The sequence below is a fragment of the Calidris pugnax genome, unplaced genomic scaffold, assembly GCF_001431845.1.
Source record: "Calidris pugnax isolate Ruff unplaced genomic scaffold, ASM143184v1 scaffold150, whole genome shotgun sequence".
Lineage (NCBI taxonomy): Eukaryota > Metazoa > Chordata > Aves > Charadriiformes > Scolopacidae > Calidris > Calidris pugnax.
The window spans coordinates 557,922-575,626 of NW_015091300.1; the positions used below are offsets into that span (position 1 = coordinate 557,922).

Here is a 17,705-nt window from a genome sequence, read left to right on the forward strand (position 1 = left end):
ATAAATTTAGTTTCTAATATTCCACAACAGCCCTGTTATCAGATAAAGGATTTTCCTGTCTACTGCAAACAGCAGAGGCGAGACTGCTCTTCTCCCCCCCCTCTACCCCCCCATCATGAGACTTGATAAAGCAGTTGGGTCACATCCAGCGTCCAACGGGGATGGTGATAAGAGCTGCAAGTCACCTTGAAGCTGATAACAGCCCTCGCAAGACTCCTTTGAGTATCAATTGAGCGCTAACGAGTTGGAACTAATAAACACAGGGAGGGAGGCACCGTGAGTGGGTGGACCAGTGTGGGATACAGCTGCACTTGGAGGGCTGTTCCTCCCCCTTGACCTTGGGGTGGGTAAATTGGGGGCGAAGAGCGATGCCCTGCTCTGCCCTTGGCCAACTATTTCCAAGAGGAGCCACGTGGTCCACGTCGGGGAGATCAGCCCCCGTCGCTGCCGTTGCGTGGCAGAAATGTTTCTGACCCAACCAAGGAAGAAGGGATAAAAAAAAAAAAAGAAGAAAAAGCCACATTTCATCAGAATCCAGCATATGTCTCAAAACACCAGGCCCCCAAGAAGACCTATCAAGATGACAAAGGAAACCTTCTTTGGCACACTTCGCGCCCAGCTCCTCAGCTGTCCCGCTGTGCCTGAATCATGGGGAAAAAATGAAAAAGCATTGCCTGCCAGATAACCCCGGGGATGGTTGTTATTGTCAGAGACCACGACGCACCGGGGTTTCGCTCCGCTTATCACACCCAGCCAACATCACCCGTCGGGTGCCACGGTGAATCATTTCCTCCAGCCGTGCCCGTTGAGGTGAACCACCTCCAGATGACTCACTGGGTCCAGCTCCAAACCTGATAAACAAAAGATATCCCCTTTAAAAAAAAAAAAAAAAAAAAAAAAAAAAAGGGGGTTTTTTGCTATTATCAGAGATGTGAGGGCCACCTTTTCCTCTCCTCGTGAGCGCTGCCAGAGCTGGACATCTTCATTCGCATCCTCTGTCTGGGACATCGAAATGGCAAGAAGAGATACTGCTGCTAATGAGTCAGAGGCTGGATGAAATTAAAGCTCTCCAGAAGTCTCCTTTGGCAAGGAACCTCATTTAAGCCACATAAAGTATAGCCAAACACCTGGCAGCACAACAAACTTATTCAATAAAAGAAGTGCTTTTGGCAAAACGGCGGTAATAACGTCACTGGGGTGCAAATGTGCTTATAGAGCCATCTTCATAGATTACTCCCCTTTCTGTCACAGGATAATCATCTGGGAGAGATCAAGATGCTCAGGGCTTCCAGCTTCTCCTCCCACGCGGCTGGAGGAGCCCGAGGAATAAATGACATGGGACCACCCTGCATCTGTCTCCCGGAGAGGACGGCGGTCCCCGCGCCTTGCCCCCGGCCTGAATTTCCCCAGAGAAGAAAATTAACTCATGGGCTGACATGGAAAATAATAAAAAAAAAAAAGGTATAAAAGCATCTTAGACTTCCCAAATTTTTCTAGCCTGCACACACCTCTCCTCTCTTCTCCATTCCCTCGGTAAAACGCATCTTCTGAAACCCTTAAGATACAAATGAAATTAAAAGGCTTTTGGAAGTCATACTGCAAACAAAGCTGTCTGAATAATCTCTCTTACAGCTCTGCCAAAGCACAAAGATATTTCAGAACAGATATAGTTTGGGATTAACCTGAAATGAGAATACTCCAAAATAACAAGAGAAAATCCTTTAAAACATCCTCTCTTTTTTTTTTTTTGTGGTCGAACGAAACGTTCCTCCAAAAGAAAACAAGAGGTCTAGGTCTTTTTATAAAGGGATTATCCTTTTCTTTAACCTTATTTAATATAAATGGATGAGGATTGGAAGCATTTTTGAAAACAAAAAAAAAAAAGAACTGAAGTGAAACTGAAATGCTTCAGTTTTAAAATGTTGGTTTGTTTCTAGTCCCTGGTTGTCACCTGATGAAACCCAAATGATTTCGGTTCCCCGAGAGGACAAGTGCCATCAGCCTCGCACGTCCCCAGCGGCTCCAACATTCAGACAATTCTGCCACAGACCCCTTCAGCCACGGGGAAGAGCTTAAGGGTGGAACAAGTAGGGAAAGATAACAAGATGCCTCCAGTGGGTCTTGTTCATCTCACTGAGATGACAGCACACCATGTCTGAAATTCGTGGCTGGTGAGACTCTTCGAGCGATCTCTTCAAACATCTTTGCCTTAGACATTCATCTGACCAGCTTCAGACTCAGCTCCCCGTTAGCACAAAGGGCATTTACCAGAAAAAGCTTGCTTTATCATCATCATCAATCATTTATCGTAATCTTTATCATAATCAGCAAACACAAAACTTCGAAAAAAGGGGCAATTCTGCTCTAAAACCTGGCCGTGAAAAGAAAAAAAGAAAAATTACAGCAAGATGTAGGAAACCTCATAGCTTTGCTCATCCCCATTACATCATTAGCAGAGGGTAGAAACTAGTCCACATAGACCAAGTGGTTTTACCAGCAAGATATTCACAGAATCACATGGGGTTGGAAGGGACCTCTGGAGATCATCTCCTCCAACCCCCTGCCAAAGCAGGGCCACCCAGAGCAGGTCCCACAGGAACATGTCCAGGCAGAGTGGGAATGTCTCCAGAGAAGGAGACTCCACCACCTCCCTGGGCAGCCTCTGCCAGGGCTCTGACACCCTCACACCAAAGAAGTTCCACCTTATATTTAGACGGAACATCTTACAATGAAGTTTGCACCCATTTCCTCTTGTCCTGTCCCTGGGCACCACTGAAAAAAGCCTGGCCCCATCCTCCTGACACCCACCCTTCAAGTATTTCTAGGCCTTGATCAGATCCCCCCTCAGCCTTCTCTTCTCCAGACTCAAAAGACCCAAGAAGTCCCTCAGCCTTTCCTCATCAGAGAGGCGCTCCAGTCCCTTGGTCATCCTTGTAACCCTCTGCCTTCCCCTCTCCAGCAGTTCCCTGTCCTTCTGGAACTGGGGAGCCCAGCACTGGACCCAGTGCTCCAACTGGGGCCTCCCCAGGGCAGAGCAGAGGGGCAGGATGACCTCCCTCCACCTGCTGGTCCCACTCTTCCTGATGCCCCCCAGGATGCCCTTGGCCTTCTTGGCCACCAGGGCCCATTGCTGGCTCACGGGCATCCTGTTGTCCACCAGGACTCCCAGGTCTTTCTCCTCAGAGCTGCTCTCCAGCAGGTCAGCCCCCAACCTGTGCAAATATAGACTTTTTGTTCCTGTGCAAACATAGACTTGAAATACTTTAAGCTGCCGAGGTGTTTCCTTGAACAACGGGGATGGTGTAAAGTTGGTTATGGCTGCTCAAACATCCTTGGCAAACAACTATTTTGTATTAAAAGCCTGAATATATCGCTATGGTTGAGTCACTTAAAATTAATAAGTTGAACTGCTCAGGAGCCAACACTTACCGAATTTTTATGGGGTGCAAAGATGGTAACGGCGCCGTATTAAATATGTTTGTAAATTAATGTTGCTGAAAGCTCTGTGGTAACCCAACTTATTTTCGTAGTGGTCATGGCAATGAGAACTTCCCCGAGCCAACGTTGCAGAGAATACACACTGACACAACAGGTGGGATTATTACCAAGGCTTTGCTCTGTGCCCTGCTTGCCATCACTATGGTAGCAATCCCTCATGTTTTTATAAACTGATGGATTTTTTCATGCTTTGAGCAACTTTCTCCACAGGGGAACTCTGTCTATTCCCCACACCCCGCTGACCCCAAGCTCCTTGCACCAAAGAGGCTCATTGCACCTCGGAGATGCAGAAGCATCACCCCAGGAGCCCCGTGCAGGCAGGGGATGGGATGACCTAACTCATTGATGGGCCATGGAGAAGGCTTCAAGGCATGAGAGCTCCAGACAAGATGGAAACAGGTCTCTGCACACAAACTTTTGCACTTCCTACAGGCTCGAGCATGAAATAACCAAATTTTGCATTGTATGGTAGTCAAAATTCCTACTGAAAAATGGAAAAGTAGGTTAAGCCTGGAAATTATTAGCCCATTAGGTGTAAGCATCACAGAATCACAGAATCTTCTAGGTTGGAAGGGACCTTAAAGATCATCTTGTCCAACCATCAACCTAACTGACAAAAATAGACACCCACACAACAAACAAGGAGCATCATCACTAAACCAGACCTCCCAGCACTACATCAACCCGTCTTTTGAACACCTCCAGGGATGGGGCCTCAACCCCCTCCCTGGGCAGCCCATTCCAATGGCTGATGACCCTTTCAGTGAAAAAATGTTTCCTAATATCCAGCCTGAACCTCCCCTGGTGCAACTTGAGGCCATTTCCTCTTGTCCTGTCGCCTGTGACTTGAGAAAAGAGACCGACCCCCATCTCTCTACACCCTCCTTTCAGGGAGTTGTAGAGAGCAAGAAGGTCTCCCCTCAGCCTCCTCTTCTCCAGGCTGAAGAACCCCAGCTCCCTCAGCCTCTCCTCATAAGACTTATTCTCCAGACCCCTCACCATCTCTCCTTCACCACAAAACTCATCCGTGGTACCAAAACGAGCACAACGTAGGCTAACGTGATCCTGAAGAAGCCATTTTACACTGTTTCAAAGGAAATGGTGCTCATCTGTCTCCTGGAATGGCTGCTCACAGATTGGACGTGCCCATGAAGAAATATCATTAGCCACCCACAACAATTTAATATGAGCAAAGACGACGGACAACGAAGGTGTTAATATTTCATCTAGCAGACCCGTACGAAAACACTAATTACATTGAGTAAGACTCTTATCGCACCATCTAAATATTTATTCTGCATTAATCAAAGGGGAGGGAGGATGGGGGGGGATGCCCACAGACCAAGAGGCCAAAGGCAGGGCCGTGCCAAGCGTTGCAGTTAATGAACAACGTGCACCAGCAGCGCGGTGGAAAAATATTGGCACCCTTTGTCAGGCAGCGGTGAGGGGAAGATGAAGAGCCTTTTAGGGAGGGCATTAATCAGTCAGGATTGAGAGCTACACACTGTCTTCACTGTCTTTGCAAAAGGCTAAATAGATATTTCCCCAGCAGGGACAAGGGGGTGAGGAAAGGGGACACAGCACGTGGCCACCATGGCAGGCACTGGGATGTGGAGACCAGCCCAGTGTTGACTTGCTAGTGCTCGTACAGGGGAACTGGTGGGACTGGGGTGACAGAGAGGGGGGTCTGTGCCCCACACAAATCCCTCCGTGTCCCAAACATGGGCTGCAGAGTGACTGTGGATGCTTTAACATCCAAGAAATGTGTCTAAAAAACACACTTTGATGTTTTTCCCAGGCCAGATGGTGGCCGTGCCACAAATCCCTGTGTCCCATGTCCCAAACATGTGCTGCAGGGTGACTGTGGATGCTTGAACTTCAATGGGTACATCCAAGAAACATGTCTAAAAAATACACTTCGATGTTTTTTCCCAGGCCAGATGGTGGCCGTGCCACAGTGATGAGGTGGCACATGGCAGGAGATGTTGTTCTTGCACCCAGACATACATGACATGGAGCCCCTCTGCTGTGAGGACAATCTGAGAGAGTTGGGGGGTTCAGCCTGGAGAAGAGAAGGCTCCAGGGAGACCTTAAAGCCCCTTCCAGTCCCTCAAGGGACTCCAGGAGAGATTGGAAGGGACTCTTGGTCAGGAAGAGGAGCGATGGAACAAGGGGGAATGGTTCTGAAGTGAAAGAGGGGAGGTTGAGGTGAGATGTGGGGAAGAACTTCTTTGGTGGGAGGGTGGTGAGAGCCTGGCCCAGGTTGCCCAGAGAAGCTGTGACTGCCCCATCCCTGGAGGGGTTCAAGGCCAGGTTGGAAGGGGCTTGGAGCCACCTGGTGGGAGGTGTCCCTGACCATGGGACGGAGTTGGAACAAGATGATCTTTAAGGTCCCTTCCAACACAAACCATTCTGTCATTCTATGACAACTCAGATTTTATGAAGGATCAAGTAATGGGGTCAATCCCAAGCCCCTCTGGGTGGGTACGGAGCTGCTGCTCCTCCTTCTCTCCTACCAGGGTGCAGGAGCAACTGGGGCTTTGGAAGCTCCAACACAACCAGCAGCTTCATTTTGCCCAAACTTTGTGCACAAGTTTGAGAACATTTATCAGGAGACTCTGCTCCTCCACTGAGAAATTGCTTTCTCTGCTTGGACATTAATTTTTCCTTCACTCCCAGCAAAGGAGGAATATTTATTTATTGCTCTCTTGAGCAATTCTTACATTCCATTTGCCATTGTTCAACAGAAATAAATCTTATATTTGACTACCGGTAGCCGGAGACTACAGTTGTTCTGTTACAGCAAAACACGTGAAGTTATTTACCAGAATTTGCATAAGCCTGAATTTCCACAGCCTCGAAATCAGATGGAAAAAAAATATTAATTGCAACTGGGTAAAATCCCTGTAGCTCTGATGTGTGCTGTAAGAGAGCAATATTGGGGATATAAATATCTAGCGTTTGCCTTCCACCATTTTTGGAGAGCACAACTGAGAGAGCACCTTTTTCTGCAGCAATAGAGATATCGAAAATCTGTTCGGCTTCACCGCTGGCCCTTTCAAAGGTCTGTTAGCCCTCTCCTAAAATAAACAGATCCTGCATTAAATTGGTCCTTTTGAGATCAATTGTGGGTAGGAGTTGATACAAATCATAGCCTGTCTGAAAAGCCTCTTTCACTAAAGCTGTAAACAGAAGACCTCATATTGACACTCTTCATTCAATACTTGCAAGGCCTGGCTCAAGACCATAAATTTTTTGGGCATTTCTTTGACAAAGGGTCCTTTAGAGCAAGTGCTATTAATTTCCCCAAACGGACCTAGCTCTCAATTGCTCCCAAAATAAAGACTCATTGGAGACTGTCAGAAGAGAAAGGATACTTGAATTAGTCATGCCCTCTCATTTGGTGCCCCTCGCACGTTTAGATCCCTCCAAGCTTTCTCCTTCCTCTCCTGAAGCACCAGTGAGAGCCAGACCCACTCCACATCCCTGTATCACTCAGAAAACAAGCACTGATTTGTGCACAGGAGACACGAGGGGAAATACCAAACAATCTGAGAAGCAGCCTCTTATTCCAAAATGAACAATAAGCTACAACCAGCAAATATAAATCTGATATAAAAGATATTTCTTACGGCACAGCATGATATAGACTTCAGTAGAAAACATGGACCTGCAGAACATTTGTAACAGAGATGCCTGCTTGTCCAACAGCTTCACTCCATCTTGAGTTAAGACCTCTATCCTGGCATGCACTGGAACCAGGAGAATCACAGAATGGTTTGGGTTGGAAGGGACCTTAAAGATCATCTTATTCCACACCCCCGTCATGGTCAGGGACACCTCCCACCAGACCAGGTTGCTCCAAGCCCCCTCCAACCTGCCCTTGAACCCCTCCAGGGATGGGGCAGCCACAGCTTCTCTGGGCAACCTGGGCCAGGCTCTCACCACCCTCCCACCAAAGAAGTTCTTCCCCAGATCTCATCTCCATCTCCCCTCTTTCAGTGTCAAACCCTTCCCCCTCATCCTGTGGCTCCCCTCCCTGATCCAGAGTCCCTCCCCATCTCTCCTGGAGCCCCTTGAGGGACTGGAAGGAGCTCTAGGGTCTCCCCGGAGCCTTCTCTTCTCCAGGCTGAACCCCCCCAACTCTCTCAGCCTGTCCTCCCAGGCGAGATGTTCCATCCCTCTAATCATTTTCCCTCTCATTTAGTCAGAGGGATCATTTCCCTCTGATCATTCCCCTCTCTCCTTTTCTGCTTTGCTTCAACTTTACCCCATTCCTCGGCTGCTTTCGCGTCGCCGGTTCTTCTCCCCGTGCATCCCTCAGGCACCTCTTTCCCCGGGAGCATTGCCTACATGTTTTCCTGAGGAATCTCAGCCTCCTTTGGGCAGATTGAAATTGAAGCTTCATGATCCATTTGCGAGATGGCAGAGATGAGAAACCCTTCCTTGAAGAGCCCTTTGATAGAGCACTCATTGAAAGAGGTGAAGGCTCGATGGAGCTGCCCAGCACACACAATGGCAAGAGTAAGGAAGCTCATCGAGTATCCAAACCCACTGGGAGCTTTAGCAACAGCCCCCAAGATGCAGAGCCTGTATTATCTTTCATTTTTCATTCCTACAAGCCCATATTTACTCCCTAAAAGCTTCCCTTTATCCCGACTCTGGCAAGAAACACGAGTGACGCTCAGGTCCTACACGAGGAGGTGGAGAAGCTGGAAAGGAAGAGATTTTTCTTAATCATCCTCCCTGTATCACAAAAGTTTTGTCAAGATTGGGGCTGGGAATTGCCGGGTTGTAATCGATAAACTGCAAAGGGAAACGAGGAACTATTTTAAGATGCTTTTTTTTTTTTTTCAAGGAACGAAAACACGTCAAGCACGGAGCTGAAAAGTGTCACTTGGGAGAGCAGTCAAACCAACATCAGGATGTGACGGAGTGACAGGAACAGCTCCGGGTAATTTTAGATTCATGTAGCGGGATCAATGAGAATAAGGAAACCTGGTTTTTCAACCAGAGGTGATTTGTGTGCAGGGAAAAAAAAAAAAAAAAGGGGGATAACAGAAAAATTAGAGAGGTAAGAAAGGAAGGCTGTCATGTAAATTCCCACTCAAAAGTTACCCTTCGGGGAAAAAAAACATCATTTCTTCTCCTCACGCAGCCTCCTGATGTCAGCCCAAGGCAGCTTAACAGAGCTGTAGAGGTAATAAGGTGCAAACCTTGCCCTGTTCAATGCTTTTATATAGTGTTTCCACAGGCTATTTCCCCTGAAAACTAATCATTTAATAGGTGTACAAATCTCTTTTATGGAGTAACTTCGCGTCCTCCCAATACCAGTCAAGCTTCACCATTTTTGGTGACTCATTCCAAGTTAAATTGTGCACAGCCTTACTGGTAGTCGGTTATAATGAAATGATTAATTAACCCTTCTTATTTTGCTGTTCTCAGGTTACTTTTCGTAGACGTTTGATACCGGATAATATTTTGAAAAACATCTGGATCGCCGTTAGGAAAACTCAGCCTCTTGTGCAGGTGGAGATGGTGGAGATGGATGGAGGAGACAGAGATTTGGAAATTATGGTGTTGTTTAAAGGACATTTCCCAATGTGCCTACACATGATGCTGCCCACAACCCTGTGCCTGTCTGAAGGCAGACATCATTGCCCTAATTTTTCTGACGTTCCATCATGGAGACATCAAGGGTGGTACGTCCCAAGATACCTTCCCCTCCTTTGTCCATTCAATCAGTCCCCATCCCTGGCTGTGTTTAAGGGCCGTTTAGATGCAGTGCTAAGGGACATGGTGTAGGGGATGACTTTGTAGAGTAGGGGAGATGGTTGGACTCGATGATCCCAAGGGTCTCTTCCAACCTAGACGATTCTATGAATCAAATATATATCTTCATACTTATAATTGGTCCTCAAAAAATCTGCCCCAAAAGATGCAACCCCCAAGGCATGACCAGGGGATGAATCCTTCCAGCACACCACCTTCCAGCAGAACTTCCCAGCTCACTCGTGGGTGCAAATCTCCACCTGCACCTTGACGTAGCCGAGGTAAAAATGCATTTTCCTGCTGTGCCCTTGGCAAAAGACCAGCGACTCCCACCCCCGAAACTCCCAAAGACCCGCATCGTAAATCTTGCAGGCTTAATTGATTCGATTTCGTGGGCTGGCAAACTTTTCAATGTTCGGTCGGAATGTGCGCTGGGCCAGTCTATAAACTCAATAAAAAGATGATTCAGGGGTTTCTAATCCCTAAATGGCTCGCTAGGGGAAAGTCACGAGGTACTTTCAAAGTAATATTCTCAACAGCACCTGGCAAGCAGGCCTGCAGTCTCTAAAGGTATAAAAGAATTTACTGCTGCAGTAACAGTGCTATTACTCATCAAAAATTACACTAAATATTTTGTTTTCCACCAACAATATTGTGCCACACCCCTCACAAGACCTGGTAACCACACTGCAGCTATGATGCTGGTAAGTCCACAGGAGCGGACGGTACCTTAGTTTTAACATCGCCAGATGATACAACAGGAGTAAAGATCAAAAATGATTTGGCATTTCTGCTCCCTCCAGCTGGATTTCACAGAATCACAGAGTGGTTTGGGTTGGAAGGGACCTTTAAAGGCCATCTAGTCCAACCACCGTGCAACAAGCAGGGACATCTTCCACTAGATGAGGTTCCTCAGAGCCCCATCCAACCTGACCCGGAATGTTTCCAGGGATGGGACATCTACCACCTCTCTGGGCAACCTGGACCAGGATCTCACCACCCTCACAGCCAAGAATTTCTTCCCCAGATCTCATCTCAGTCTCCCTTCTTTCAACTTAAAACTGTTACCTCTTGTCCCATCACAACAGGCCCTGCTCATAAGTCTGTTCCCAAATCTCACATCTGATGATCCCCAAGGCAAAACATCACTTCCAGCTGTGTTACAGCTGTGCTGTGAGGGTAGGACAAGCTCCTGGACCATCAGCTACTTGAATTAAAATGAACCAAAATGCAGAGCAAGCCATCAAGAGCACCTGTGTTATCTCAAATCAATTTATCCAATTAACAACCTGGAGAAACGTGTTACGGTTTCCTTCCTGTTTTTTCCAGGCCATTAAGAGTCAAAATTCAGCCAGAAAAAAGAATTGCACCAAGGTCACCCTGTACAGAAGTTCTCCCTGAAAAAATCAACAGTTTTCATACTTGGTTCAAAGCAGAGGAAACAGATGTTATGATGGTTAATCTCTCCTGTAAGATTCATTTGAATTACTAGATGACCCAATGCCACAACAGCTAATTACCTCACAGCCTTCAGTATATCCATCTTCATATACTTGTGAGGTAAGAAGGAGTGATTATCTCCATTTTACTGACGAGAAAATGAGGTACTAGGATATGGAGTGACTTGCCTGAGGTCATGTAGGACATATGTGAAGAAGGCCAGACCTGAAATTCAAATTTTTTGGGGTGTCAGTCTGCTCTGCCACCTCAGCCATCCTTCCCTGGCCCTCACCTCGTCACCAGGGGATGGAGAAATGGGAAGATGCTCCTAAATTACAAGCGTGTGAGTGGGTCAGACCGAAATGTAGGCATCTATAGGTTTTTTTTTTTCCCCCCTGATTTAAATAAAGCATTTGCTGCCATTCTAGGAGGCAATTGGCTTCATTTGCTCCATGGAGACATCAATTCCTCACTTGTTTTTGCTTGAGGGTGTTTGTCCCCATCACATATAAAACACTCTGGCTGGAACTGTATATTCATGCTCCGCAAATGAAGGAAATGAAGGACCAGATCCTGCAAAAATTTGAACTGATTTTTTTTTTTTAACCTTGGGGATAAAAATGGGATTTAAATCACGCAGATCAAGGGAGGGCATCCTGCCCCTCTGCTCTGCCCTGGGGAGGCCCCAACTGGAGCACTGGGTCCAGTTCTGGGCTCCCCAGTTCCAGAAGGACAGGGAACTGTTGGAGAGGGGACAGCAGAGGGTACAAAGATGACCAAGGGACTGGAGTACCTCTCTGATGAGGAAAGGCTGAGGGACTTGGGTCTTTTTAGTTTGAAGAAGAGAAGGCTGAGGGGGGATCTGATCAAGGCCTATAAATACTTGAAGGGTGGGTGTCAGGAGGATGGGGCCAGGCTTTTTTCAGTGGTGCCCAGGGACAGGACAAGAGGAAATGGGCACAAACTGGAACATGGGAAGTTCCATCTCAACATGAAGAGGAACTTCTTTCCTGTGAGGGTGGCAGAGCCCTGGCAGAGGCTGCCCAGAGAGGTGGTGGAGTCTCCTTCTCTGGAGACATTCCAACCCCACCTGGACACGTTCCTGTGGGACCTGCTGTGGGTGGCCCTGCTTTGGGAGGGGGTTGGCCTAGATGATCTCCAGAGGTCCCTTCCAACCCCATATCATTCTGTGATTCTGTAGATGTGGAGCATCTGAGTCCTGTGTTTTAGTTGCCCATCACACAGCTCCGTGTTCATGGAATCATAGCACATGAAGCATGTTCCTCCCTCAAACACCATCCCTTATTCACGGCCTATTCTCAAACCTGACATCAAACAGAACTCACGGTGCTATTATCAACACAAATACTAACTGCCTAAATAAACCCCCCGGAGAGCCGTGCATATGGCTTCGCAAGATACCCATCTCAATTTCCAAAATATGCATTAACAGACTCTACCTTCAAGTCGTTGTTGCATCTCTGCCAATTAGAGAGGGAAAGGAGGGACGGGGGTAACGCAGAGCAGATTTTGTCGGCATTTAAGCAGGGTTTTCATCTCAAGTGACAGCAGCGTGCCTATTCCTCTGACAAAATAGCAATTAAAAGAAAAAAAAACCCCAAACAACAAAAGCAAAAAAAACCTGCATCATTGTTTCCGGCACCGACAGATGTCCTTCAAGTGTTCATCTAAACAAATATTGCAAGGGTTATTGCAAAATGTTATGAACTCATATAAGGCAGTTGAAATGTTATGCTCAGTACGTTCAGCTGTGCTCACAATTAAGAAACATGGAGAAATATGGTCAATAAACCTCCTCCGTGTAGAAACAATTAACAAACTGAGACTTGCATGGGATGAACCTAAAAAAAAGCAATAAAAAAAAATTCTTCTCTTTATATATGCAGCGATCTCTTCCTGTGCATAATAAACTGGTGTTTACTCAGGGGGGAATAAAACATTTTGCACAATGTTTGACTTTGGTTCGTACTGGAGGAATCATAGAATGGTTTGGGTTGGAAGGGACCTTAAAGAGCATCCAGTCCCACCCCCCTGCCATGGACCAGGTGGCCTCCAACCACACCAGGTGGCTCAAAGCCCCATCCAACCTGGCCCTGAACCCCTCCAGGGATGGGGCAGCCACAGTTTTTTGGACTGTGGAGCAATCCCTAAGCATGAAAGCGGGTTCCAAGCTAAGCCCATCTCCTCAACCCACCCCACCAGGAGACATGAGACAAGGTGGTTCTTCTGCCAGGACACGGAGGATAGAGCTAGACATCCTCCAGCAAAATTCATCTGGTCTAAAGACTCTTGCTCATCAAAACCAAAATTAGCCTTTGCAAAGATCTGTTTTTAGCAAGTTCCTGGTGAAAAAAAAAAACTAACTTTGAAAAGGTGAAAAACTATTTTTACAATATCCTTAAAATGAAATACTGGTTTTCAATTTAGGCTGATTATATCGTTGTAAAAATGTTTTTCAAACTGACTGAAGGGAAACAGCCCGAATAACACAGACCGATGTCATCTTTGGCTTAAATTGCCAGTTCACACGAAACTCAGCTTCTTTCTGTACTCACCTCAGGAAAACGTTCAAAAGTTCAACATTTACAAGAATGGAAAGATTGTTCTTTACTTCTACTAACTTCTGCACTTAGAACGTTTTCCCTCTTCAAACCCATTCCCCACCTCAAAACCAGTGTTGCACAGATGTAGCATCTCCTGTTAGACACAGCTCTCAAGCCCCCATTAATTAAACACTAATTTTTGGCTGGGGTAGGGGACCCGTGCTGGCCAGAGCTGCTGGGGCCACGGGCACTGCTGTGGCGTTCAATCCCACAGAAATCTCTCTGGTCCCCATCTTGGAGGGCTACATTTTTAACACCAGTTTTAGCAGGTAAACCAGTACTGCTGCCTCACCTTGCAGAGGGGAACTGGGACACAAAGACCACCTCCACACTAGAAAATTGAGATATCTGGCTAAAAATACATATCAGCTTCAAGAACAAGAACCTTAAACAAGTCACAGAATCATAGAAAGATATGGGATTGGAAGGGACCTCTGGAGATCACAGCACAACAACCTTAAACAAGTCACAGAATCCCAGAATGATATGGGATTGGAAGGGACCTCTGGAGATCATCTAGTCCCACCCCCTGCCAAAGCAGGGCCACCCAGAGCAGGTCCCACAGGAATGTGTCCAGGTGGGGTTGGAATGTCTCCAGAGAAGGAGACTCCACCACCTCTCTGGGCAGCCTCTGCCAGGGCTCTGCCACCCTCAACATGAAGAAGTTCCTCCTCATGTTGAGATGGACCTTCTTATGGTCAAATTTGTGCCTTTTACCCCCTTTTCTGTCCCTGGGCACCACCAAAAAAAGACTGCCCCATCCTCCTGACAAAGCCCAGATACAACATTACCAGATCTTCCTCCTTTCCCCTTCCACGTGATGCCATTCCCTCAAAGTTCACACTCAGGCTGGCACTAACGAACCCGCAAGACGCAGAAGCAATTAGCTTCATTAGCTTCAGCCTAGTTCACACATTTGCCTGAAGTGGCTGTATTTTATTAATTATGCCATAATCTCACACAGCTTTGGGGAGAAGCCCCCATCCTCAGCCGAGCACCATCTGGCCTTCAAGGCATGCTTGCAACCTTCAGGTCCCTCTGGAAGAGATGCGCCCAGATACAACGTTACCAGATCTTCCTCCTTTCCCCTTCCACGTGATGCCATTCCCTCAAAGTTCACACTCAGGCTAGCACTAACGAACCCGCAAGACGCAGAAGCAATTAGCTTCATTAGCTTCAGCCTAGTTCACACATTTGCCTGAAGTGGCTGTATTTTATTAATTATGCCATAATCTCACACAGCTTTGGGGAGAAGCCCCCATCCTCAGCCGAGCACCATCTGGCCTTCAAGGCATGCTTGCAACCTTCAGGTCCCTCTGGAAGAGATGCCACCAAACCCAGGTTCTTCTCCTGAGGGTGGTGGCACTGCAGGCTATGCCTCCTTTGAAAAAAACAAAAACCCCAACTTCTAAAGAGTTTTTTGCAAGCTTGAGGGGCCTTGGGTGACATTTAGCATTCTTTGAAAAATCTCTTGCATGGGAAGAGAAGTAAAGGGATTAGGGAGGAAAATGTCACCATCTGAGCTTGTCTTGGGCCTCGGTGCAAGGAGGCAGCCGAGGCTCCTGCTGAATATTTAGCGACTATTTACGGCGCGTTGGGTTGAATTTATCATCCACACATTAAATTCAGCGCTGTCACCGGGCAGCCACGGCAAGGCAGGAGGCTCAAAGAAAAAACCCAACCAAAAAAACCTTTCGTGGATTTAGAGCTTTAAAAACATGATGTCTATGAAAAGCTGTAGATTAACACGAATCTGAATGCGGACACGCTCGCTTAAACCTCTCAGGGAAACTTAATCAAGGGAGTTTAAACCTTTTTAAGGTTGAAAATGCTTCGTCCTCCCAGGAAATCCACGCCCATTTCATTCCCTGTTCTTGAAAATGCCAAAAATTCGAGCTGGAGTAATTTTACCTTGTACAGAGGCAGAAGAGATGCAGAAGTTACAGGAGAAACGTAACCTTCTGAATTAATTTAATAAGAAGGAAAAAAAATCGCTGATATTAAAATACGGCAAATTATGAGTATTTCAGTCCACGGAATATTTGGAGTTTGTTCCCTGGGGTGTGAATTTGTCCAATATAAACAAAATGGTTGTTTTAGGTAACTCTGGGAATGGCTTACACTGATTTTACTTCTCCGGGGGCGACGCTGATGAGGAGTCTCCACCCACGTACACGTTTATTCTGACACCCCCCACCAATTTGGAGTAAAAGCATCTTGCACAGGGGGACGTGGACTTTTTGTGACACCCATCCAACCATGATGGGTGTCACATCCAACCACCACCTCCTCGGGGTGACAGGGGGCACCCCAAGGTACCTACCCTTCATTATTATTACGAACGATCGCCGTCGTCATACCGAAATAACGATCAGCATTATTAATAATCTTAACAATAACAGAGCATTGCTCATGCTGTTCATTAACGGTTATTAATTACGGCCGGTCACAAAGCCGCCCTGTTTTCTCAACTCCCATTTTCTCTACAGCCCCCAGCAAAACCCAAAAGCGGCGTGATTTATCGAGGGAAACGTAGGGGCTTTTTTCAGACTTGATTTGACCGCGACATAAATCAGCTCCCGAGCTTTCTGCCGGGGAATGAATTACTTGTTAACAGAATAAATATGTATTAGCAGATCGGACGGGGATAAGTTGTTGTTCGTTGGGTGTGATTCATACAGATGAACACGGGTTCAGCAGACTGCCTTTTTTCCTCTCTACATTCAGGTCACAGCCAAGCAGGAGGGGATGGAGCTCATTCCCAGCTCCCACCACCCCTACGTGACCCTACACACAGCACAGTCACCTCCTACATTCCTTGGGGGACGTGAGGACTGAGCAGACCCAGCTCTCACCATCTACAAACACCCCTCACCTTCATGTTAAGAGATAAAGGAAGAATTGGCAGGTGGATCAAGCACATCCATCTCCAAGCTGATGTCTACACAAACCAGAATTGCAAGGCGCAGGGCATTTCTAATGCTTCTTATTTCGTGATGTTATTGCAAAAGCGTACAGAGATGGATTTAGGTGCTGCTTTATCATTTCTGTCCCTCTAAATTCCTTTTTTTTTTTTTAATATTCTTTTTTGGTTTAGGCTACTAACTCTTGGAGATGGGTGGGCTAGAAACCCACGTGCAGGCACAAAGACGCAGATGGTCAAAGGTCTAGCAGTGCCCCACTGGATCAGCAAACAGCACAGGATGGCTCCCTCACCTTACCTTCTCAGCTGGGTGGCCCGAGACACTTCTCCTGGGATGATAAAGTCAACAAGGTCTGAGAAGAGGCACAGCCATCGTGGATGGGGACGTTTCTGAGCAGAATTGGTCAAAAGCCACAATTTTCCTCCAAGGAGGACCTCTGTCTTCATGACCACCTTTTGCTTCCTTCAAGCTTTTGGGGGGGTTTGCTTCTTTTTTACTTCCTTCAAGCACTGGGAAGTCCTCCCATCTCCATGGAGAACGTGCCTGAGTTCTTTCTTCAGATCCCGGCGCGTTGGCCACTGCACCTGGAAAGCAACAACAGATATTTGATGCCCGACGTGTCGAAAACAGAGACAGCATTTCAGCAGATGACACTCTTAACAGGAGCCCCGGTGTGAATCAGCAAGAACACATGTTTTCCATGTAATGGCTTAAATGAGTCTTTAATCTTTCACACTCACACAGAAAAAAAAAAACAAGGAAAAAAAATCACTGACCCTATTCTTGCCAAGAAAAGGCATTGGAAGAGCCGGCCTAAAATAACAATCTGGAAAAATCCAATGCATATTTTAAAATGTAATAATGAATTGAGTTTTCTCCTTTAATCTTCTCCAAATAAGGGGGAAAATTGTACATGGCAACTATGAAATGAAATATTGACTATTCGCTTTCTATAAAACGGTAATTTCTTCTGTTTGTCACAAAAGATCTAGGGACCGTGTCCCCATCCGGGGATGTCTGTCAAATTATTGGAAAAGTCTATACCTGACCGTTTTTATAAAATAAACAGCTATTAACTGGTTTAGGGAACAAAGAGGAAACTGCATCTTGATAGAGACAAGGTCTCACCGAATCTTACCGCGAACATGCCACTTGTGTAGGGTTTTACTTGACTGCAGCGTAAAAACAAAGATAAAAATTAACCTTACGGCATCAACTGTCTTTCCCGAAGACACCGAACGATCAATGTCAAGAGCAAGTCTGGGTAAACAGAGCTTTTTATAAACAGATATTGCCCCTAAGTCCCTCATTTCATGGATACTCATGCATGGATGGGAGTCAGCTGTTTTGTGGTGAGCATCTGCTGGCTTCTCAGGTGACCTCCCATCATCTGAGACGTCCACAAGAGCCGGCAGACGTGACTTGGGATTTAGAGGGGACATCCCTG

General features: G+C 46.6%; 1 long non-coding RNA gene across 1 annotated transcript in view; it reads right to left on the reverse strand.

Annotated features, from left to right (window-relative positions):
* The window catches only part of LOC106899120, a 33,521-nt gene extending 16,685 nt beyond the window's left edge, over positions 1 to 16,836 (reverse strand). The window contains exon 1 of the long non-coding RNA XR_001414021.1: positions 16,556 to 16,836. This is a non-coding gene — a long non-coding RNA (uncharacterized LOC106899120). The remainder of the gene's footprint in view (positions 1 to 16,555) is intronic.
* Positions 16,837 to 17,705: the final 869 nt, after the last annotated feature.